The 24,538-nt window shown below is 41.5% G+C and overlaps 1 non-coding gene across 1 annotated transcript; it reads right to left on the bottom strand.

Annotated features, from left to right (window-relative positions):
* Positions 1-1,194: 1,194 nt before the first annotated feature.
* On the bottom strand, positions 1,195-1,301 carry LOC148790804 (small nucleolar RNA R71). The gene has a single exon (XR_016078077.1). It is a non-coding gene; the product is annotated as a small nucleolar RNA R71 (small nucleolar RNA).
* Positions 1,302-24,538: the final 23,237 nt, after the last annotated feature.

The following is a 24,538-nucleotide window of genomic DNA, read 5'->3' as shown; positions in this document are numbered from 1 at the left end:
GCATGTGTCATATAGAATTATTTGTTGTGTTTATTTTTCTTTTCCGTTAATCCATTTAAGGGCATCCAACGTAAATACGATAAGGTGGGGATTTCTTTACCCTTCCTTAGCCCAAAAATCACCATCCATCACATGCGGTTCACCCTAACCCTAATTTAAAATTTTGATAGCAAGATCCTTTAGGGAAGCCTCACATTTGGTTCAAAGGTGTGTTGAATTTTAGGAGAGCTTAAAATTATTTTCCATAACCAGCGGCTGGTGTCTAAGGAAAGAGGTTAAATGACTAAGCCTAAGCAGGTTTTGTGGTTACTTAATTAGGTCCTTGTGAGAGCAAGGGGAGCCTCCCACATCCCCACCTCTTACCTAGCTAACCAAAGGAAGTAGTGTAATTCCAAGTGAACCAAAAAGGATTCACATTGGTTGAACCCCTAGTTTAGGAAACCCTAGGTCAGCCCTAGGTCGTGTGGTTGATTTGTTTGCATTTTCTTTGAAAGTTTAAAAATTCAAATTTGAATTTAAATTTCAAAATCCGAATTTGAATTTAAATTTCAAAATTTTAAATTTTGAATTAAAAATAAGAGAAAATAAAAAATAAATAAAATAATAAAAAAAGAGAAAATTTCCAAAGTTGAGTTTAAACTTTAGAATTTAAATTTCAAAATCCACATTTGAAATTAAACTCAAAATTTTAAATTCAAATAAGAAGAAAAGGAACTTCTGTGTTGTATGTTGGGAAGGAGATCTTTAAGGAGAGAAACTATAGAAACTATACCTGAAATAGAGAGATACCTCTATCATCAACATTGAAATCAAATGGCCGGAATCAATGATGCCCAACCTAGAAAGTTGAAAGAATACTTCACTCCAACACATTACAACCCTTCATCCTACATTCAATTACCTAATACTCAGACCTTACAGTATGAAATTAAGTCATGTACAATCCAGATGCTCCCATCCTTTTATGGGAACCCAAGCGAGGACACATACAAGCACATAGATGAGTTATTGGAAATATGTTCAACTGTAAGGATTCAGAATTTCAATGATGATGCCCTTAGATTGACACTTTTCCTCTTCTGCTTCAAGGATAAGGCCAAGCATTGATTAGGGACTATAGGGAGACCCATTAGGACTTGGGCAGAAATGCAACAAGAATTCCTTAAGAAGTTATATCCTATAGACGGAACTAATACCATGAGGAGAGCTATCACGGGATTCACCTAAACATCGGGTGAACAAATTCATGAGGCTTGCGAGAGGATGAAAGAGTTAATGAGAAAATGCCCACACCATGGCCTGTCCTAGTGGCAAATTGTCCAAGCCTTCTATGAAGGCCTAATAGATCAATACAAGCAGATGGTAGATGCATCATGTGGGGGGCATTAATGAATAAGAGCGAGGATGTAGCTTATAATCTTTTCGAAACCTTGAGTGAGAATTCTATCGATAATGCGTCATTGTATTCCTATGAAAGGTCGGTGGGACCCTCAAAGAGGGCAGGGCTCTATGAGGTCAAAAATAATATAGAGCCTGAGGCAAAAATGGACTTGAGTGCCATTTCTAGAAAGTTGGATGGAGTAGACGTTCTAGCCCAGAAACTCGACTAGTTCTTCACTCTTAACCAGCAATTGGGCCCACCTACCACTTATCCCGAAGCATGTTTCATTTGTGCCAGCATGGCCCACCAAGTTGATGACTATCCTACTGAGGCCCAGTTTCCACCTTTTATCCAAGAGCAAGTTCAAGCGGCCCAAAGTTTCTCAAGGCCAAATAATGATCCATATTCGAATACTTATAACCCTAGGTGGAGAAACCATCCTAACTTTTCTTGGAGGACACATCAACCCAATGTACAGTCCCATCAACATCCGTCCAACTCCATGGTCCAACAATTTCAGAGGCCAGTAGTACAAAACCAGTTCCAGTAGGTGTACCCTAGGTGTCAACTGGCCCAACCATATCCGGGCTACCCACAACCTTCTCAATCTCGATTAGTAGACGATCAATTTATGTATTTGCAGTAGTTGATCCTAAATCAATAGCAGTCCATTGCTAGGTTAGAAAGCCAAATAGGACAGCTAGCTGAAGCTAATGCAAGGAGGGCAGTGGGGCAACTACCGAGTTAACCAGTTGCAAACCCTGGGAATCAGCCACTGGGTCTTTCTCAGCAAATTCAACCACCTCCTCAGAATCCCCAATTTGAAAATGCTAAAGTTGTACCAACTTTAAGGAGTGGGAGAATTTTGGAACACTCGTATGAGAAAGAAAGTAAAGAAGAAGAAAAGAAGTCAGAAAACCATAAGTTGGGGGGGGGGGGAGGAAGAAGAAGAAAGGGAAAACTTAGAAAAAGAGACTAAAGTGAACCAATCTGTAGCCCCCTTTCCTACCGCCCTCGCAGTCGGGCCATCATGGAAAAAGAAAGAGATTTACAATGAGGAGATCAGGGAACTTTTCGAACAAGTATACATTAATATACCGCTCATCGATGCGATTCAACATGTCCCGACTTATGCAAAGTTTCTGAAAGAGCTATGCACCCAAAAGAGGGAGCCACGATCAGCCCCACAAAAAGTGATGTTCTTAGCAGATGTGAGTGCGGTCCTCTTGAACCAGCTTCCCCGGAAAATGAAAGACCCGGGTGCTCCTCTTATTAGTTGTATAATATATAAAATCACCTTTGATAAGGCTCTATTGGATCTAGGGGCTAGTGTGAACCTGCTTCTGTCCAATATTTATGAAAGGTTCAGGGTCGGCAAGTTGAAACCTACCCTAGTAATTTTACAACTCGCCGATCAGTTGGTCAAGACTCCTTAAGGTGTCATCGAGGATGTCATTGTCAAGATAGAAAATTATTATTTCCCTTAGATTTTATTGTCCTAGACATGACCCCAATCGATGAACTGAACCACAACACCGATAATCTTAGGATGACCATTTTTAGCAACGGCTAATGCAAATATCAATTGTAAGTCGGGGGAAATGGACATTTCATTTGGGGAGCAGATGGTCCAATTGAATGTTTTTAATGCCTCTAAGTATCCAAACCTAGGGGAAGATGAAGGCAGTGTGGACAATCTCATAAATGACCTATCTACCCCTTGGTTAGCTAATCTGGTCCTAGTTGGTATGAAAATGAAAGTGAGTATGAGAGTTTGGATAAGAGAGATGAATAGTTCTGTCTGGTTGAAGACGTTAAACTTAGCACTAGTTGGAAGGCAAGCCAACGTAGTTTTTAGTGTTTTTGCTTTTAGGATTTGTTTTCCTTCTCTTGATTTGAGACCAAGTTGCAGACCTTGAACCCCTCAAGAAAACCCTACTCGTTGTTCCCTATGGCCCAAATCTTCTTTGTATCATTCTAATCATGCCATTAGGGACAATGGCATTTAAGTTAGGGGTGAGGAAAGAGAGAGAAAAATTTTTAAAAAAAATTATGAAGCTAAGCCTTTAAGGATGGAGAATTAAAATTTCACTGAAATTTTTAAAATTTTCCATTAAAAGAGATTCCCAAATAGAAAAAATTAAGAAAACTGATAAAAGAATATTGAATTCTATAGAAATTGGTAGCAAGTGATAGGAGTCAAAATTGGTCTTGTTTGAATATTGTCGAAACCGTTTGGAAATTGAAAATTACTCCCAAGTTTGCCCCTATCAAGATAGGAAGAGAAAGATTGTGAAATTAGACAAAATTCTTCAAATTGTTAAGAGACAGTGGACTACCCTAAATAGTGTTGAAAAAAAAAAGATAAATAGGTTAAGTGTCGAGATTCGCGTCAAATGGAAAAGGGAATGCCAAAGACACTTACCTAACACTTGGTAACCAGGTCTCTTCACCTAAGGCAAGTGTCGGGATTCACGTAAAACAGTGAAAGGTAACAATAAAAATAAGTTCATGGGTAGAAATCTGCTGTCAGAAATAATAAGAAGAATACCTGTTTGATTTTAAAATCAATCTCATCTTATCAAGACGGTTTGCAAATGAAAGGGTAAATAAGATTTGTTAAGCCAAGTTTTTGTAATATTCAAAACAATACAGTTTTACCCTTTAAGCCCAATACAGATCTATACAGAGTTTGAGATTTCTAGAACCAGGATGGTTGAGTAATTCTGTTAGGGATGATCTTGTGATGGGAAGGATTTCTATGCTAAGTGTACTTTTAAGGCTGCATTGCTAAGGGACTAGCAATGGTTAAGTTGGGGGGTGTGATAACCTTGCATTTTGATGCCTTAAGGACATCAATTCATGGGTATTTTTGACCATAGAGTAGTCGAAGTGTACCATTTTCCTAGTTAAAATTAATTATGTGACCTTTGAGGATCTCTGTGCAAATTATGTAGAAAACTGGGAAGTTTTCATGGATGAAGTGCAGTTTTTGGGAAGCTGGTGCAAAGACCAGCTGAGAGAGGGGGTGTTTTGTAAAGAACTGAGAACAGGAGGGCGCCTCCTATCTGCTAAACCCAGTTGGCGCCCATCCTACTGTATTATCATGCTCCCCTCTCCTTAGCAAACCCTAGGGAGCCTTTTTAACCCATTCTTTTCCTCCTTAGCTAACCCTAGCCGCCCCAGATGTGTAATCTCCACCATCCACTCCTTCTAATCACCACCATCCATTTTAGGACTCTCCTTTGTAGCTTTTAAACCCTAGGGCACCACCTATTCTGCTAATCCTCACCATTCAGCTCCCTTACCATTAAATCTCAGCCACTCCCTCCATCTTATATCCCACCCATTCAATCTAGGCGCCACCTATTCTTTTAATCTTAACTCTTCAACCCTAGATGTTCTAATCTACACCTTCCATTTCTGGGCACCCAAATCTCAGCCCTACATAATATTGGGTGCTCTCTCTTTCCATTCTCAACCATAGGATCACCCCAAAACCATCTTAGCCATCCATTAGAAACCTTAGGGCAGCCCTAACTTTGCTAAACCCCAGCTGCCGCTCCCCATCTTTCTCCCTATTTCCAGTTGTGTCCACCATTCTCTATAAAAAGGGTCCTAGGAACCCTATAGAAGGGGTTGGTCAATTCATCCAGTTAAGAAGGAAGGCTGAACTTGAGAAGTTCAAGGGTAGAGGAAGAGGAGGATGCCCAGGCAAGAGTTGGGGTTCCTACTTGCAGTTCGCCAACACCACTACTGCCACCTCTGGATTTGAATCCTAACTATTTTTTCTTTAGTTTTAGAATTACTTTCTGTTCTTTAATTTCCAGTTCATTTTTCCTTCCTACAAATTTTACTTTTATTAGATTTAATTTATACTTTATTTCTTTTCTACAGATCTGAAATTCGGCCAGGTAAGACGGAAGGCCTAGCTCGAGAAGTTTGAGGGTCAAAGGAGAGATCTGGAGACTGCTACCTCTGATCAGATTATCAATCATTTTTATTTTGTTCCTTTGATTTATTTGTTTCTGTTATTTATTTAATTTTATGCACTTGTTATTCTTGGTATTGTTCGAATTTGATTTTAATGAATTCCATTTTTTTAATTAATTAATTTTATACTTCTGCAACTCTCCTTTGTGTTCTCTCTCCCGAATCTAAGTACGTAATTATTTTTCCCCTGCTTCCTTGTGGATACGACCCGTTTTCATCACTTTATTGCATTAGTAGTTCTTTGAGAATCAGAATAAAATTATAAATGTTTAAATTGGTGTTCTGAAGTGTTTAATGACTTGCTTCCGGACACACCAGCACCACATGGAACACAAGTGCCCAAAGTTCGTTTCGAGGATGAGGCCACACTTGCTTATAATGTTGAGGCTGAAGTTCCCATTGACCCAGAGCTCCATCCTGAGGTTGAAGCCGTGCGATCCGGGGTGGTATCTCTGGTTGAATGGTTGTGGTATGACGAAGATCTTGCTCTGGTCAGGGAGGAGCTCATGAAGTACTGCAATAAGAACAATATTTCTCCCTCGGGTTATGAAACCATAGACCCCATCCATATCCAAGGTCTTCGTAGAAATGACAAGTACTCTGTGTCAAGCTTAGTGGAGAATTTTGTTGCAGTCATTATCTGAAGTGGTTGGTTACCATCCACTGACATTCCTTTAGCAGTTGTGGGGCCATCCCCGAACACTATTGCAATGATGATGGACTACATCATGAACCGGCCCGACGATGAACTCTCGTGGCCAGAATTTGCTTGATGGCTAAAGACCTTCAAGTGATTTCCTATCATCGGCTTCTAGATGGAGCAGATTGAAGAATGGGTCATCCTGTTGGCCCATGCATTTTGGAAGGCTGGTCTTAGAGGATCGTAGTTCATTTTTGGTCCCTCGTTGAAGGATGTGCACCTCCGTCTAAAAATAGTCAAGGCTAGTCTCTCGAAAGCTATTGAGAAGTTGGAAACCCTCATGGAGGAGTGTGTTTGCCAATAAAAGATAGTGGCCAAATACGAAGCATAGGTGAAGGATTTGATGGACTTCGAGCCGTGGGGGCAAGGTATAGAGAATATAAGTAATATGAGGAAAGGTTGGGTTGTCATGTGAATATCCACAGTTACTCATTCTTTAAATCATTTTTGTGAAAAAGTAAAGATGTAGTTCTTGTCTTATTCTAGTGTCAATTGTGTCTCACAAGTACCTTTACTAATTTATATGCTTGTGTTTTTATTGCATTGCCAGTGGGCTACCGGCCTTGGTGTATTATGTTCAAGTTCTAGTGCATAGCTAACTTAAACATAGAGGAAGGTTTTCTCATTATATTAGAGCTCCATATGAGAGAGACTTGCAATGACATCCAAGAGAACTTCATCACTTGTCAAGAAATTTCGAGTTTAGAATAAAGCTTCATTGCATATTAGTTCATAGGAATGAATTTGAATCAAAGTTATGTGTAATGCGGCTTTGAAGTCGCATAGTTTGTGAATTTTTATTGCAACTTGTACCAATGCAAGTGTCGAACGGTAATAAAATCCAACCATTTAAAGTTGGGCATTTTGTAAACTCTGTCACAAACAAGTACTTTCATAAGTATTTTGGAAGTTAATCGCAATCGAGTACTATTGCGAGTATAATCAGCCTTTAATCACAAACCACTAGAGAAAAGGAAATTGTGCATGCCCCTTAGTTTGGAGGATCAACACAAGTGTTAAATAGTGTTGATAAGAAAGAAAGTTGCTAGTGTCCAATGACATTGGAAAGGACTTCGTAGGTGTTAAGGTAACATTAGAAATAATAAAATTCAAGTATTTTAGCGTCAGGCACCTATTGGACTCTATCGCAATCAAGTATTAGCACATGCATAGTAAACTTTATCGAAGATCGTTAGAGAAAAATGAACATAGTGTTATTCCAATATTTGAGGTACTTTGTAGGGAAATGCAGTTTTAATACCCATGCAAGGGTTGAGGGTTGTTGTGCCTTGAGAAGGTGAGGCCCTTTATAGGTGACACATTTGGGGTTCAATCATAATGTGAATAATTGGCAGAAGTTTGAGTATCATTGCAACCATTTTTTGGAAGGCAACTAGCCCTATGGGTTGATTATGAGCTTCAGACCTTTGTTGCCTTTATGGAAAGGTTTTGGTCATCACATGAGAGGACTACTTGTGCTCTCTTATGGAAGTGAGATGTTAATGGTCAAGATCAGTGTTGTTCTTAGCAAAGTGTTATTGTACATGAAGGGATGGGAGATCCATCATATGGATGGTTGAGCCATGCAGGGTGATTGGGCAAAATTTCAAAAGTTTCTTTCTCCTATCCAGGAATCCTATTCCCTAATTTAGAAAAACTACATTTTTCAAGGTTTGTTATTGAAATAAACTGGATCAAATCTGAAACCAAGATTAAGGAATGGAATACGTGATATGGAATCCATGCAAAAAGCTCCTTCCAACGTAGGTGTTCACGCCCAAAGAGGGTGCCGAATCCTTCCTCCACTGAAGATGACACAGCTTAGGGTGAGGCAGGATTAACTAGTTGTTCTTCAGTAAGAACCTCATATTCTTCAACAAGAATCGAACAGGGTAGTGAGCACAACTTCAAGATTGTTTCTTCCATCAAGAAACAATATCAAGATTCAATCTTGATCACTCCAAGAGGTGGAGATCGAACAGGGTAGGGTGGCAAGAGCAGATCAAACAGGGCAGTTTGCCCTCCTCCTTTATATAGACCATAAAGAGTTAATCTCCTAATCTGACTAGGAGTTTCTTGATCCAAATCTTTATTTGGATCTGAACTCTTTAAGTGATAAGGATAATCCCTTATCTGCAGATCAAGATCAGCTACTCCTAATCAAATAAGAAGTTTCTTGATCCAAATCTCTATTTGGATCTAGACTCTTTAAATGGATAAGAGTTATCCTCTTATCTTTATCTACTGATCCATACCCAGATTTGCCCCCTATTTAATTAATCTGATTAACCCAGTCCGAAATGGGCTTTAGGCCCATTAAGCTTTTAGGCTCACTTCCTTTTAATGCTAGCTAGATTGGCTCTCTTTGTATGGCATGGGGCCCTATCATTGATATCCACATAAGCCACACAGGTTCAGCCTAACCTCTGTTACAAGGCCTGGCCGAATTCATTGCTGAGTACAGTGACCCCCTGAGTCCATCAGTATGGGCTCTGGTGTGATCCAAAAGCATGTCATTAACCACTTCGGAACACCAGTTTAAACATTTATAATTTTTTTTTATTCTCAAACAAATACTAACATAGTAAATGGGTGAGAACGGGTCGTATCTATAGGGAAGCGAGGGAAAAATTAATACATATTCAAATTTGGACAAGAGAACATAAGAGGGAAGTGTAGAAATATAAAAGTTAATTAATTAAATTCAGGAAAATATAGAATTCGAGTAGTATTGAAAGTTAAAAGTGTAGAAACATAAATAAATAAATGAAATAAAAATCTATAATCCGATCAAAGGTAGCAGTCTCCAGATCTCTCCTTTGACCCTTGAACTTCTCGAGCTAGGCCTTCTGTCTTACCTGGCCGAATTCCAGATCTGCAGAAAAGAAAACGAAGATCAAACGAAATGAAAATAAATTACAAGAAGGAAATAATGAAACTGGAATTGAAAGAACAAAAATTCAAACTAAAATAAAGTAAAAGTGGTTGTGATCCGATTCCAAAGGTGGCAGTAGTGGTATTGGTGAACTGCAAGTAGGAACCCCTCCTCTTGCCTGGGTGTTTCCTCTTCCTCTACCCTTGAACTTCTCAAGATCAGCCTTCCGTCTTACCTGGGGGCAGAATCCAACCCTTTCTTAGGAGCTCTTGGGTCCTTTTTACAGAGAAGGGTGGATACAATTGGAATTAGAGAGAAAGAAGAGGGCGACAACTGGGTTTTAGCAAAGTTATGGGCACCCTAGGGTTTCTAATGAAGGGTTAAGATGGTTTTGGGATGACTCAAAGGCTGAGAAAGAGAAGAGGGTGCCCAATATTCTGTAGGGTTGAGATTTGGGTGCCCAGAAATGAATGGAGGAGATTGAGGCGCCTAAGGTTGAAAGGTGGAGATTAAAAGAGGTGGATGACACCCTAGAGTGGATCGCTGAGATATAAGATGGAGTGGAGGGCTGAGATCTAGTGGCTAGGGGCTGAATGGTGAGGATTAGTAGTTAGGTGGCGCCCTACGGTTTAAGAGCTGCAAAAGGAGTGCCCTAGAATGAGTGGTTGAGATTAAAAGAGGTGGAGGGTGGAGATTAAACACCTAGGGGCGGCTAGGGTTTTCTAAGAGTGAAAAGAATGGGTTAAAAGGTGCCCTAGGGTTTGCTAAGGCATGGGGAGCATGCTAATACAGTCGGAGGGGTGCCAAACTAGGTTTAGCAGATAGGAGGTGCCCTCGTGCTCTTAGTTTTCCAAAAAACACCTCATCTCAGTTGGACTTCACACTAGATTCCCAAAAGCTGCATTTCAGCCATGAAAACTTCCCAGTTTTGTACAAAATTTGCACAGATACCCTCAGAGGTCGCAACATTGAAATTAATTGGGAAAAGGACACAATTTGACTACTCTAAGGCCAAAAATACCCTTGAACTGATGCCCTTAAGGCATCAAAATGCAGAGTTGTCAGGCTATTAATGGGCCCAACATTTACTCTAAATGGTCCTTGGGTCCAGCCATCTTATGAAGGCCCAAGGACTGTGGGAAGATGTGAGATTAGCCCATCAGGTTTATTACCCCTAAATGGTCTTACACTTAACCTCTCAGCCCTTAATGATCATACACTTCTTGATAAGAGAGGTCCTCTCCCTCAGCTGCAAGGTATAGTGTTGCACTCTCTAGTCACACAGATCCCGGGAATTAAAATCTTTTGCAAACATTTTGTGAAACCATAGTATATATGTATATCTCTAATATAAACATATTTTGCAAAACAAATTTCAATAAGTTTGAAATCAACTACCGGTAGTTTAGGTTTCCATCAGAGAGAGTGCATTCCCTGATCATTCACTTTGTCTGACAAAGGGTCCGATCCTGTCACTATGATCACCCACTCAGGTGAATTCTCGGACTGTTCCATCATACCTAGGTTTTGACCCCCTCTAAGGATCTCACTAATTGGCATATCAAAGACAACCCAATCTGACACGTAGTGGAGTACCATAATCGAGTCTATGTCTCAAGTGCAACATTCCAGTTTGCCCATCTGTCTCCAAGGTCTAGGGAAATATTGGAATTTGGTCTGGTTTAGGGTTTCAAAAAAACCCACACTACGTGTACCTCAGGACTCACCTTGCCAACTGAGACAAGCCACCCCAACCCACTTGGCAGCACATCAGTGTCAACCTTGGCAGTATTAATCTCCCTAGATCTATCCAACAACTATGAAGATTCTAAACAAACACGAGTCTCATAAGTGTCCAGTTTAAGGGTGTTATACAGAAACCCACCAATATAACATGAATCAAATATGTACTTTATTTATTTATAATAAATGTCATAATGTACATCAAGTTGATTGGAGCTAAGGGCATACATTGTCTAATAGCTCCCACTTGCATTTAGGTCTAATCGGGTATAAGCTAGAGTCTCATACTTTCCACATGTTTCTTAAACACTTTCTATGTCAGTGGCTTAGTCAATGAGTCTGCTACATTTTTTGCTGATGCTACCTTCTGAATTTGGATATCCCCTCTACCAACAACCTCCCACAATACATGGTACTTCCTCTCGATGTGCTTCGACTTCGAGTAGGCTCATGGCTCCTTAGCCTAAGCAATGGCTCCAGCGTTGTCACACAACAGTGGAATGAGTGATGTGTTGGATGAAACTAATCCTATTTCTTGAATGAACTTCTTCATCCAAATGACTTCCTTGGCTACTTGTGGCAATGTACTCAGCCTCGGTTATGGAATTTGCTACAAATCCCTGTTTGCTGCTCTTCCAACTAACTGCACAAGACCCCACCATAAAGATGTAGTCGGATGTAGAATTTTTATCATCTGGGTTTAACTGGAAATCGGCATCAGTATACCCCTGGATCTGTAGTGAACTACCATTGAATACCAGAAAAAATTCTTTTGTCCTTCGAAGGTACTTGAGTATGTTTTTCACAACTATCCAATGCTCCTGACCTGGGTTAGATTGAAACCTACTTACCACACTCACTGCCTGAGCAATGTTAGGCCGAGGATACCTCTCTCCAACTATCCAATGCTCCCTACAACTGAGGCATAGGATACCTCTCTCATGCCCTCAATCTCCTTAGGAGTCTTGGGAGACATACCCTTAGAGAGAGTAACTCTGTGCCAGAAAGGAACATTTCCTTTCTTAGAGTTCTCTATGTTATATCTTTTGACAATTTTGTCAATGTAAGTAGACTAGGATATTCCTATTATCCTCTTCGATCTATGTCTATAGAGTCAAAGACCCAAGGAGACTTCTCCAAAATTTTTCATGGAGAATTGCTGTGAAAGCCACACTTTCACCGCAGTTAACATCCCTACATCATTCCCAATGAGTAGAATGTCATCTACATATAGAACCAGGAACATAACCTTATCTCCTACTGTCTTCCTGTAAACATAGGGCTCATTCGGATTCTGCTCAAAGTCAAACTATTTAACAGTAGAGTCAAACTGGATGTTCCAGCTCTTAGAAGCTTGCTTAAGTCCATATATGGATCGATTAAGTTTACACACCATGCGTTCCTAACCTGCAGCAATGAATCCTTGTGGTTGCTACATATAGATATCTTTAGTAAGATCTCCATTCAGGAATGCAGTTTTGACATCCATTTTACAAATCTCGTAATCATGGTGTGCTGCTACAGATAGCAGGATCCTAATAGATTTAATTATGGCCACGGGCAAAAAAGTTTCCTCGTAGTCAACTCCCTCCTTTTGAGTGTACCCTTTCACCAAGTGGGAGCTGTTAGACAGTTTTTGTATGTCCTTAGCTTCAATCAGAATGATGTACATTATGAGTTTATTGTAAATGAATAAAGTACATATTTGATTCATGTTCCTTTGGTGTGTTTTTGTGCAATACCCTTAAACTAGACACAAAATGAGACTCGTGTTAGTTTAGAATGTTCACAGGCAGTGGGTCGGTCTGGGGAGACCTATCCTAAGAAGGCTGACACTGATGTGCCTCCAAGTCGGTTGGGGTGGCCTGTCTCAGCCGCCAGGGTGAGACCCAAGGCACATACAATGTAGGATTAATTGAATCTTTTAATCAGACCAGATTTCCAGTATTGCCCTAGACCTTGGAAATTAATGGCCAAAACTAAAAAGTTACACCCGACCCCTAGACTCGATTATGATACTGCACTAGATGTTGGATTGGGCTGTCTTTGATGTACCAATCAGTGAGATCCTTTGCGGGGGTCAAAACCTGGGTATGTTGGGACAGTCTGAGAATTCATCTGAGAGGGTGATCATAGTGATAGGATCAGCCCCTTTGTCAAACAAAGGTAATGGTCGGGGATGCACTCTCATTGATGGAAACCAAGACTGCCGGCAGCCAATTTTAATCATTGAGATTTGTTTTGCAAAATATATTTTATGAGATATAAAAGTATGTATATATATATATATGGTTTCTAAAATGTTTGCAAAGGTTTTAATTCTAGGGATCCATATAAGCAGAGTGCAACACTGTTCCTTGCAGCCGAGGGAGAGGTCCTCTCTTGTCGGGCAGTGTTTGATCATTATGGGCTGAGAGGTTAAGTGTAAGACCATTGAGGATAATACCTAATGGGCTATTCTTACATCTGCCCACAGTCCCTAGGTGTTATAAGGTGGCTTGGCCCAGGGACCACTTAGGGTAAGTGTTGGTCCCACAGAAACCATGTGATGGGTTTCAGGGGGTGCACTGTCCATAACAGTGTATTCGGCCAGGCCTTGTAACAAAGGCTGGGCTGAACCCATGTGTCTGATGTGTGGATCAATGTTTGGGTCCCACGCCATACAAGGAAGCCCAACTAGGCAGCAGTTAGGAAGGCTAAGTGAGCACATAACCTTAATGGACTTAAAGCCCATTTTGAACTGGGCTAATTTAATGAGTTAAATAGGGCATATTCTGAGATGGATTAGTAGATAGGATAGGGTCTTAACCCTATCCACTCAGAGAGTCCAGATCTGAATGTGATTCAGATCTAAAAACCTCCTAATGAGATTAGGAGAAGGCTGATCTAATCTGCAGATAAGATAAGGGTTTATCCTTATCACCTAAAGGGATGTCTGATCCAAATATGATTTGGATCAGGAACTCCTAATGGGATTAGGAGCTGATCCTTTAAGGTTACAAAACAAGGAGGGGGTGGCAGCCTTTAGAAGACACATAATCACATCCTCTTGAGAGCTGAAATCACAGAAGGAAGAATTAAGCAACCCCGTGAAATTGTTTCTTGCTGCCTCCTTGCTGTTGCCGCCTACTTTGTCAATTCGATCTCCAGTTCAGTGGGAGAAATCAAGATTCGATCTTGACATCAGCTCCTTATGAAAGGACTGATAGGAAGCTATGCTCATGTGCCATCCTACTATTTTTTGCGAAGGACTAGGTTCTTGGAGAAGAACACTGCTGATTCTGCTCCATCCTACACTGCACCATCTTTAGTGGGAGTAGTCTTTGGATCCTTCCTTGGGCATGAACACCTTCGTTGGGAGATATTATTTCTTCGTATCAGGTATAATCCTCTTCTACTGCTTTTGTTTAGATCTGGTTCAGTTTATGGTTCATGATTGATCCTTGAAAATATGATTTTCTAAATAGGGAATGTGATTCCTAGTTGAAGGGGGAGAAATTTTTTTGAAATTGGCCCACCTTATTCCGCAAGATTTGGGCGTCCATACGATGGATCTCTCATCCCTTCAGTGGTATCAAAGCCATGGTTCAAATCTTGAACCAATTTTTTTCAGATCTGAACCTGCGCAAATGGGCAGAAGGCGTTCTACCCGATTTGCGTAGATAACGGGTTTTGGGAAATCGTTCCCAAAATTATGGGTGAATAATCTGAAATTAATTTTTATATAAATCTGATTATTGTTTTTAGTAGTTCTTTATGATTTTCTTGATTTATGGGCTGTTTGTACAAAAGGAAATCGAAATCTTGATTTGCGCAGGGAACCTGCGATTTTGCAGTTTATGGATTAATTTATTAATTTTGGTCTGTAAAATAATTTTTTTTTTTATTTTTTAGACTGAATGTATAGGTATTCTATCTGATGTAATATTAATAGAAATTAGGATTTCTATTTATTTTATTTTTGGGTCGACGATTGCGGCGCAAGGAAGGAGATTTCGCAGATGGGAGAACCGCTATCTGCGATTTGTAGTTTGTGAAATTGAAACCTGTGATCTAACCTCTACTTTGCAGGATGGATTGTGCGAACAGCCCTACGTGACTGATTCTTGATTCTTCTTTTATCAGTATTTAATTTCAGATTATTTTCTTGAATTAAAGATTTAATTAAAGATCAAACACTAGACCCATTCGAACCAAGATTGGTTGAAATTGTTTGGACCGAATCTAGGGTTCGATCATGGCTGAATGTCAGCCCTAAATTTTCCTACTAATGGGCCTGAGGATTGATAATTAATTAAATGTTTAATTCGGCCCAACCTGTAAAGGCCCAATTTTAAGTAGTTAAAACTGCTAAAAGCCCACTTTGTAGATAAAGCTATATGGGCCGAAGCAATCAACCCTAATTTGGCCCATGTACCTAGATAATATTAATGGTTAATATTATGGATTTAAAATGGGCTTCAAATTAGCTTTACATATATTTAATTGATTGGATTAATTTATCCTTGCATGTGATGTATGGATGTGTGTGTGCTACGTACATGGGCCATAAGTAAATGGTCTATGCTCAATCGACAATGGCTCTTGCGCACACCATGGCTGAATGCACATCATTGCCATGTTGTCCCTTTTGGTCATTGGATGACCTCCCTCATTGGTGGGCCCCACACCTCATGGAGAGGTTTCGTGCGGAACCCTAGTCGATTTGGGCCCACCAAAATCTGGCTTTATAAAAGTCAGTGGGAGCCACTTTGGTTTGACCTAGATCAAACTAGGGCGTAATCGTCTGTTCCCTCCAACTAAAATGAGTGCAAGTGATAGGGAGATTCATATGGTGAACTCTCTAAAGGCCTTCCATCATTAGCATGAGGATGGGTCCTTCAGTAATGAGGAAACGCACCAGAAAATGGGCTATCCATTTGCAATTGGGCTTGCCTGAGTGTTTCATAAGATGATAGGGGCGTCATAGACCGATGTGGGAGGGGCATCACTAGAAAATGGGAACTCTCTCACGGAACCTTGGCGTTCACGAATATGATGGGTAAGCACCCACTGGACAGAAAGGTTTACCCGAAAACGACTCTGAACCTTGTCTGACAGAGGCCAAAGGGAAAGTTCATATGATGAGTGGATATGATCCTTTACAGAAAGGTGGTGGGGTTATGCAACTGAAACAGTTGGCTCCATGCACCCTATGTGATTTCCCACATTTCTAGAGACAACTCGTAGTATCCGTCACTGAGAGAGGAGGGAAATCTCAGAGATGAATAAATGGGAATGGAATGTAGATTAAAATCCATATCTATATAATGAACATGAATCAAATTAGGTTGTGGACTGATGTTTGCTTTTTTATTAGAAAATGGCAAACAGACAATTTGCAAAGCTTCTCGATGACAACAAGCTAAAGGGCCCAAACTATGCCGACTGGTACAAGAACCTTATGCTGGTCCTAACTTCAAAAAAGTTGGACAAAGTGGCTAAACATCCTACCCCGGAGCGTCCGGGTGATAGGGCTTCTGAGGCTCGAAGGAGAGACTATCAGGATTGGGAGGAGAAAAACTCCCTTGCCCGCTGCTATATCATTGCCTCATTGGACAACCCAATACAGAGGCATCTCGATCAGATCGAACTTGCCAAGGACATATTGGATAGTCTCAGGACAATGTACGAAGAGCAGAATCGTTCTACACGGCAGAAGGTCTTGAAACAGTTCATGACCGCGCAGATGTCCAAGGGGCAACAAGTTCACGACCATTGTCTTCGGATGATGGGTTACATCAATGAACTGGAGGCTATTGGATTTGGGCTGGACCTTGCGATCCAGATAGACGCTATCCTTAATTCTTTGCCTCCTTCCTTTATTCCATTCATCATGAACTACAACATTAATAAGCTGAATGTCAGCGTACAAGAGCTCAGCAATATGTTGCAACGAGCGGAAGAACTGATTAAAAAGGATGAGCCAGTAGCAATGCTTGTTGAAGCTAGCAAGACAGGCAAGAGAAAGAGGAAGGCAAAGAAGCCTCAGAAGAAAGCCACTAAGGGTAAGAAGCAGAAGAAAGACAAAGCATCGGATGCCTGTCACTTCTGCAAGAAGACCGACCACTAGAAAAGGAACTGTCCTGCCTACTTGGAATCCAAGAAAGGTAATTTCAAATCTTGTGTTATAGAAACCAATCTATTGGTAGCTTCTGCGTCCTGGTGTATTGACTCCGGGGCATCAACTCATGCGTGTAACTCACTGCAGGGGTTCAAGGTAAGCAGAAGGCTGAGTGATGGAGAAGTTACGCTCTACTTGGGGACTTCTGCAAGTGTTGCAGCCGCAACCATAGGAACCGTGGAGTTAACTTTTAGAGAAGGAACTATTGTACTGAAAGGTTGTCTTTATGTACAAAATTTAAGAAGGAATTTGATTTCTGTCTCAAAACTGTGCAGATGGTTATTCTATTTTTTTTAGTAATACGATTACTATTAAAAGAAATAACAGATTCATCGCGTACGGGGAACTGGAGAACGGTCTCTATGTTCTACATCCTTCTCTAGAAACTAACATAACTGAAACTATGTCGGCTGAGATCCCCAGGAAAAGAGTTTGTGATACCGTTAATCTCACGTGTCTGTGGCATTACCGACTTGGCCACATCGGTGTTGACCGAATCACAAGGTTGGTAAAGGATGGTCCTTTGGATTTTCTAACTGTAGAAGATCTTCCCACTTGTGAGCCTTGCCTACAAGGTAAGATGATGAAACGGCCATTTAACGGTAAGCCTGAAAGATGTATAGGCATGCTTGACCTTATACATAGTGATGTATGTGGTCCCCTGAGTGTTAGGACATAGAATCAACATGTGTATTTCATCACCTTTATAGATGATTTCTCACGATATGGTTACGTGTACCTAATGAGACACAAGTCTGAATCCTTTGAAAAGTTCAAAGAGTTCAGACAAGAGGTCGAGAAACAGTTGGGGAGAGAAATTAAAGCCATTCGATCAGATCGAGCTGGCGAGTATCTCTCTAATGAATTCAGGGACTACTTAAAGGACAATGGGATAGTATCACAATTAGCTCCTCCTGCTACACCACAGCTTAACGGTGTTTCAGAGGGGAGGAATAGGACCTTATTGGATATGGTCCGGTCACTTCTCATACACTCAGAGTTACCCACATGCTTTTGGGGTTACGCATTAGAGACTGCGATTTATGTGCTGAATCGGGTTCCAACCAAATCGGTTCCGAACACTCTATATGCACTTTGGACCGGAAAGAAACCAAGTGTCAGACACTTGGAGATTTGGGGTTGTCCAGCACACGTTAAAAGAACGAGTGCAAACAAGTTGGAATCCAAGACCAGCCGTTGCGTATTTGTAGGCTACCCAAAAGGCTCTGTGGGTTGCCTATTCTATGACCCAAGTGAGCAGAAGGTGTTCTGTAGCTAAAATGCACAATTCTTGGAAATCGATTATATCCTGGACACCCATCATCAGGAAATAGTCCTTGATGAGGAGAGTTCGGGAGCAGTGGGAGATGTCCCACAAGTTTCAGGTAGTGACCAACCTAGAAGATCCACTCGGATATCCAGACCACCAGTCCATTATGGTTTTGACCAGGATAGTTACCTGGTGGAAACTTTGACTAGTGAGGAGGATCCCGTGACATATGCGGAAGCTATGTTGGACATAGATTCCTAGAAATGCGTGGAGGCCATGAGAGCTGAGATGGACTCAATGGAAACCAATGGAGTCTGGACTCTAGTAGATTCGCCCTCCGGGTAAAAGCAATTGGCTGTAAATGGATTTACAAGAGGAAGAAGGGCCCTGATGGTAGGGTTGAGACCTTCAAAGCTCGTCTGGTGGCGAAAGGGTACACTCAGAAAGAGGGCATCGATTATGAGGAAACCTTTTCGCTTGTGGCCATGCTTAAATCCATTAGGATCCTGCTAGCTGTAGCAGCATACCATGATTATGAGATTTGGCAAATTGATGTCAAAACTGCATTCCGGAATGGAGATCTTATTGAAGATATCAATATGCAGTAGCCGCAAGGCTTCATTGCTGCTGGTCAGGAGAACATGGTATGTAAACATAATAGATCCATTTATGGACTTAAGCAAGCTTTTAGGAGTTGGAACATCTGTTTTGACTCTGTTGTCAAATCGTTTGACTTCAAGCAGAATCCGGATGAGCCCTGTGTTTACAGGAAATCTAGTGGGGATAAGGTTACCTTCCTGGTTCTGAATGTAGATGACATTCTACTCATTGGGAATGATGTAGGAATGTTAACTACGGTGAAAGTATGGCTTTCACAGTAATTCTCCATGAAAGATCTTGGAGAAGCCTCTTATATACTAGGTCTTCGACTCTATAGAGATAGATGGAAGCGGATAATAGGATTATCCCTATCTGCTTACATTGACAAAATAGTCAAAAGATACAGCATGAAGAACTCCAAGAAAGGAAATGTTCCTTTCAAGCATGGAGTCACTCTCTCCAAGAAGATGTCTCCCAAGACCTCTGAGGAGATTGAGGGCATGAAGAACATTCCCTATGTCTCTGCCGTAGGGAGCATCATGTATGCCATGCTATGCACTCATCCTAACATTGCGCAGGCAGTGAGTGTGGTAAGTAGAATCCAAGTCAACCCAGGGCAGGAGCAGTGGACTGCTGTGAAAAACATACTTAAGTACCTTCGAAGGACAAAAGAGTTCTGTCTGGTATTCGATGGTAGCTCTCTACAGATCTAGGGGTATACTGATGCCGATTTTCAGTCGGATCCAGAAGACAGAAAGTCTACATCTGGATATGTTTTCACGATAGGATCATGTGCTGTTTGCTGGAAAAGCAGCAAACAGGGGTCGACTGCAGACTCCACGACCGAAGCCTAGTACATTGCCGCAAGTGGGGCTTCCAAAGAAGCCGTGTGGATGAAGAAGTTCGTTCACGAGTTGGGAGTAGTTCCATCCAATACATCACCCATCCCGTTGTTTTGTGACAACAATGGAGCCATTGCTCAGGCTAAGGAGCCACGAGCCCACTCGAAGTCAAAGAACATCGAGAGGAAGTACCACGTACTGCGGGAGATTGTTGGTAGAGGGGATGTCCTGATTCAGAAGGTAGCGTCAGCGGAAAATGTAACAGACCCATTGACGAAGCCACTATCACAGAAAGTGTTTGAGAAACACGTGGAATGCATGGGACTCCGACTTATACCAGATTAGACCTAAGTGCAAGTGGGAGGTGTTATACAGTTTTCGTATGCCCTTAGCTTCAATCAGAATGATGTACATTATGAGTTTATTGTAAATGAACAAAGTACATATTTGATTCATGTTCCTTTGGTGTGTTTCTGTGCAATACCCTTAAACTGGACACATAATGAGACTCGTGTTAGTTTAGAATGTTCACCGCCAGTGGGTTGGTTTGGGGAGACCAATCCTGATAAGGCTGACACTGATGTGCCACCAAATCTGTTGGGGTGGCCTGTCTCAGCCGCCAGGGTGAGACCCAAGGCACATACAGTGTAGGATTAATTGAATCAAAGAACCGGACCAGATTTCCAGTATTGCCTTGGACCTTGGAGATTAATGGGCAAAATTGGAAAGTTACACCCGACCCCTAGACTCAATTATGATACTGCACTAGATGTCGGATTGGGCTATCTTTGATGTATCAATCATTGAGATCCTTAGCAGGGGTCAAAACCTGGGTATGTTGGGACAGTCTGAGAATTCATCTGAGTGGGTGATCATAGTGACAGGATCAGCCCCTTTGTCAGACAAAGGTAATGATCGGGGATGCACTCTCACTAATGGAAACCAAGATTGCCGGCAGCCAATTTCAATTGTTGAGATTTGTTTTGCAAAATATATTTTATGAGATATAAAAGTATATATATATATATATATATGGTTTCTAAAATGTTTGCAAAGGTTTTAATTCCTGGGATCCATATAAGCAGAGAGTGCAACACTGTTCCTTGCAGCCGAGGGAGATGTCCTCTCTTGTCGGGCAGTGTTTGATCATTATGGGCTAAGAGGTTAAGTGTAAGACCATTGAGGATAATACCTGATGGGCTAATCTTGCATCTGCCCACACTCCCTAGGTGTTACAAGGTGGCTTGGCCCAGGGACCACTTAGGGTAAGTGTTGGGCCTATAGAAACCATGTGATGGGTTTCAGGGGGTGCACTATCCATAACAGAGTATTCGGCCAGGCCTTGTAACAAAGGCTGGGCGGAACCCATGTGGCTGATGTGTAGATCAATGTTTGGGTCCCCCGCCATACAAGGAAGCCCAACTGGGCAGCAGTTAAGATGGCTAAGTGAGAACATAACCTTAATGGGCCTAAAGCCCATTTCAAACTGGGCTATTTTAATGAGTTAAATATGGGGCGAAATCTGAGATGGATTGGCAGATAGGATAGGGTCTTAACCCTATCCACTCAGAGAGTCCAGATCTGAATGTGATTCAAATCTGGAAACCTCCTAATGAGATTAGGAGAAGGCTGGTCTAATCTGCAGATAAGATAAGGGTTTATCCTTATTACCTAAAGGGATGTCTGATCCAAATATGATTTGGATCAGGAACTCCTAATGGGATTAGGAGCTGATCCTTTAAGGTTACAAAACAAGGAGGGGGCGGCAGCCTTTAGAAGACACATAATCACCTCCTCTTGAGAGCTAAAATCATAGAAGGAAGAATTAAGCAACCCTGTGAAATTCTTTTTGCCGCCTCCTTGCTGTCGCCTACTCTGCAAGTTCGATCTCCAGTTCAGTGGGGGAAATCAAGATTCGATCTTGACATCAGTACCTTGTGGAGGGACTGATAGGAAGCTATGCTCACGCGCCATCCTGCTATTTCTTGTGAAGGACTAGGTTCTTGGAGAAGAACTCTGCTGATTCTACTCCATACTGCACTGTGCCATCTTCAGTGGGAGCAGTCTTTGGATCCTTCCTTGGGCGTGAATACGTTCGTTGGGAGATATTATTTCTCTATATCAGGTATAATCCTCTCCTACTGCTTTTGTTCTGATCTGGTTCAGTTTATGGTTCAAGATTGATCCTTGAAAATATAATTTTCTAAATAGGGAATGTGATTCCCAATTGAAGGGAAGGAATTTTTTTTTAAATTCACCCACATTATTCTGCAAGATTTGAGCGTCCATACGATGAATCTCTCATCCCTTCATCAGACTTATGCCTCATCAGGTACACGTAACCATACCATGAATGATCAACGGTAAATGCTATAAAATAAACGTGCTGGTTGAGACCTTCAAAGCTCGTCTGGTGGCGAAAGGGTACACTCAGAAAGAGGGCATCGATTATGAGGAAACCTTCTTGCCTGTGACCATGCTTAAATCCATTAGGATCCTGCTAGCTATAGCAGCATACCATGATTATGAGATTTGGCAAATGGATGTCAAAACTGCATTCCTAAATGGAGATCTTACTGAAGATATCTATATGCAGCAGCCGCAAGGCTTCATTGCTGTTGGTCAGGAAAACATGGTTTGTAAACTTAATAGATCCATTTATGGATTTAAGCAAGCTTCTAGGAGTTGGAACATCCGTTTTGACTCTTTTGTCAAATCGTTTGACTTCAAGCAGAATCCGAATGAGCCCTGTGATTATAGGAAATCCAGTGGGGATAAGGTTACCTTCCTGGTTTTGTATGTAGATGACATTCTACTCATTGGGACTGATGTAGAAATGTTAACTATGGTGAAAGTATGGCTTTCTACTCTTGGAGAAGCCTCCTATATACTAGGTGTTCGACTCTATAGAGATAGATCGAAGCGGATAATAGGATTATCCCAATATGCTTACATTGACAAAATAGTCAAAAGATACAACATGGAGAACTCTAAGAAAGGAAATGTTCCTTTCAGGCATGGAGTCACTCTCTCCAAGAAGATGTCTCCCAAGACCTCTGAGGAGATTGAGGGCATGAAGGACGTTCCCTATGCCTCTGCCGTAGGGAGCATCATGTATGCCATGCTGTGCACTCGTCCTGATATTGCGCAGGCAATGAGTATGGTAAGCAGATTCCAATCCAACCCAGGGCAGGAGCACTAGACTGCTATGAAAAACATACTTAAGTACCTTCGAAGGACAAAAGAGTTTTGTCTGGTATTCGATGGTAGCTCTCTACAGATCCTGGGGTATACTGATGTCGATTTCCAATCGGATCCAGATGACAGAAGTCTACATCTGGATATGTTTTCACGATAGGATTGTGTGTTGTTTGCTGGAAAAGCAGCAAACAGGGGTCGACTGCAGACTCCACGACCGAATCCGAGTACATTGCCGCAAGTGAGGCTGCCAAAGAAGCCGTGTGGATGAAGAAGTTTGTTCATGAGATGGGAGTAGTTCCATCCAGTACATCACCCATCCCGTTGTTGTGTGACAACAATGGAGCCATTGCTCAGACTAAGGAGCCACGAGCCCACTCGAAGTCAAAGCACATCGAGAGGAATTACCACGTACTGCATGAGATTGTTGGTAAAGAGGATGTCCTGATTCAGAAGGTAGCGTCAGCGGAAAATGTAGCAGACCCATTTACGAAGCCACTATCACAGAAAGTGTTTGAAAAACACGTGGAAAGCATGGGACTCCGGCTTGTACCAGATTGAACCTAAGTGCAAGTGGGAGGTGTTAGACAGTTTTTGTATGCCCTTAGCTTTAATCAGAATGATGTACATTATGAGTTTATTGTAAATGAATAAAGTACATATTTGATTCATGTTCCTTTGGTGTGTTTCTGTGCAATACCCTTAAACTGGACACATAATGAGACTCGTGTTAGTTTAGAATGTTCACAGCCAGTGGGTTGGTCTGGGGAGATGTCGGATTGGGCTGTCTTTGATGTACCAGTTAGTGAGATCCTTAGCAGGGGTGAAAACCTGGGTTTGTTGGGACAGTCTGAGAATTCATCTGAGTGGGTGATCATAGTGACAGGATCAGCCCCTTTGTCGGACAAAGGTAATGATCGGGGATGCACTCTCACTGATAGAAACCAAGACTGCCGGCAGCCGATTTCAATCGTTGAGATTTGTTTTGCAAAATATATTTTATGAGATATAAAAGTATATATATATATATGGTTTCTAAAATGTTTGCAAATGTTTTAATTCCCGGGATCCATATAAGCAAAGAGTGCAACACTGTTCCTTGTAGCCGAGGGAGAGGTCCTCTCTTGTCGGGCAGTGTTTGATGATTATGGGCTGAGAGGTTAAGTGTAAGACCATTGAGGATAATACCTGATGGGCTAATCTTGCATCTGCCTACAGTCCTTGGGTGTTAAAAGGTGGCTTGGCCCAGTGACCCCTTAGGGTAAGTGTTGGGCCCATAGATACAATGTGATGGGTTTCAGGGGGTGCACTGTCCATAATAGTGTATTCAGCCAGGCCTTGTAACAAAGGCTGGGCTGAACCCTTGTGGCTGATGTGTAGATCAATGTTTGAGTCCTACGCCGTACAAGGAATCCCAACTAGGCAGCAGTTAGGAAGGCTAAGTGAGCACATAACCTTAATGGGCCTAAAGCCCATTTCGAACTGGGCTATTTTAATGAGTTAAATATGGGGCGAATTCTGAGATGGATTAGCAAATAGGATAGGGTCTTAACCATATCCACTCAGAAAGTTCAGATCCGAATGTGATCCTGATCTGGAAACCTCCTAATGAGATTTGGAGAAGGCTGATCTAATTTGTAGATAAGATAAGGGTTTATCCTTATCACCGAAAGGGATGTCTGATCCAAATATGATTTGGATCAGGAACCCCTAATGGGATTAGGAGCTGATCCTTTAAAGTTACAAAACAAGGAGGGGGTGGCAGCCTTTAGA

Source organism: Nelumbo nucifera, chromosome 6 (assembly GCF_055504915.1).
Source record: "Nelumbo nucifera cultivar China Antique chromosome 6, China Antique-T2T, whole genome shotgun sequence".
Lineage (NCBI taxonomy): Eukaryota > Viridiplantae > Streptophyta > Magnoliopsida > Proteales > Nelumbonaceae > Nelumbo > Nelumbo nucifera.
Note: the sequence above shows the minus strand (reverse complement) of the source record. Positions and strands in the feature narration are given on the sequence as shown.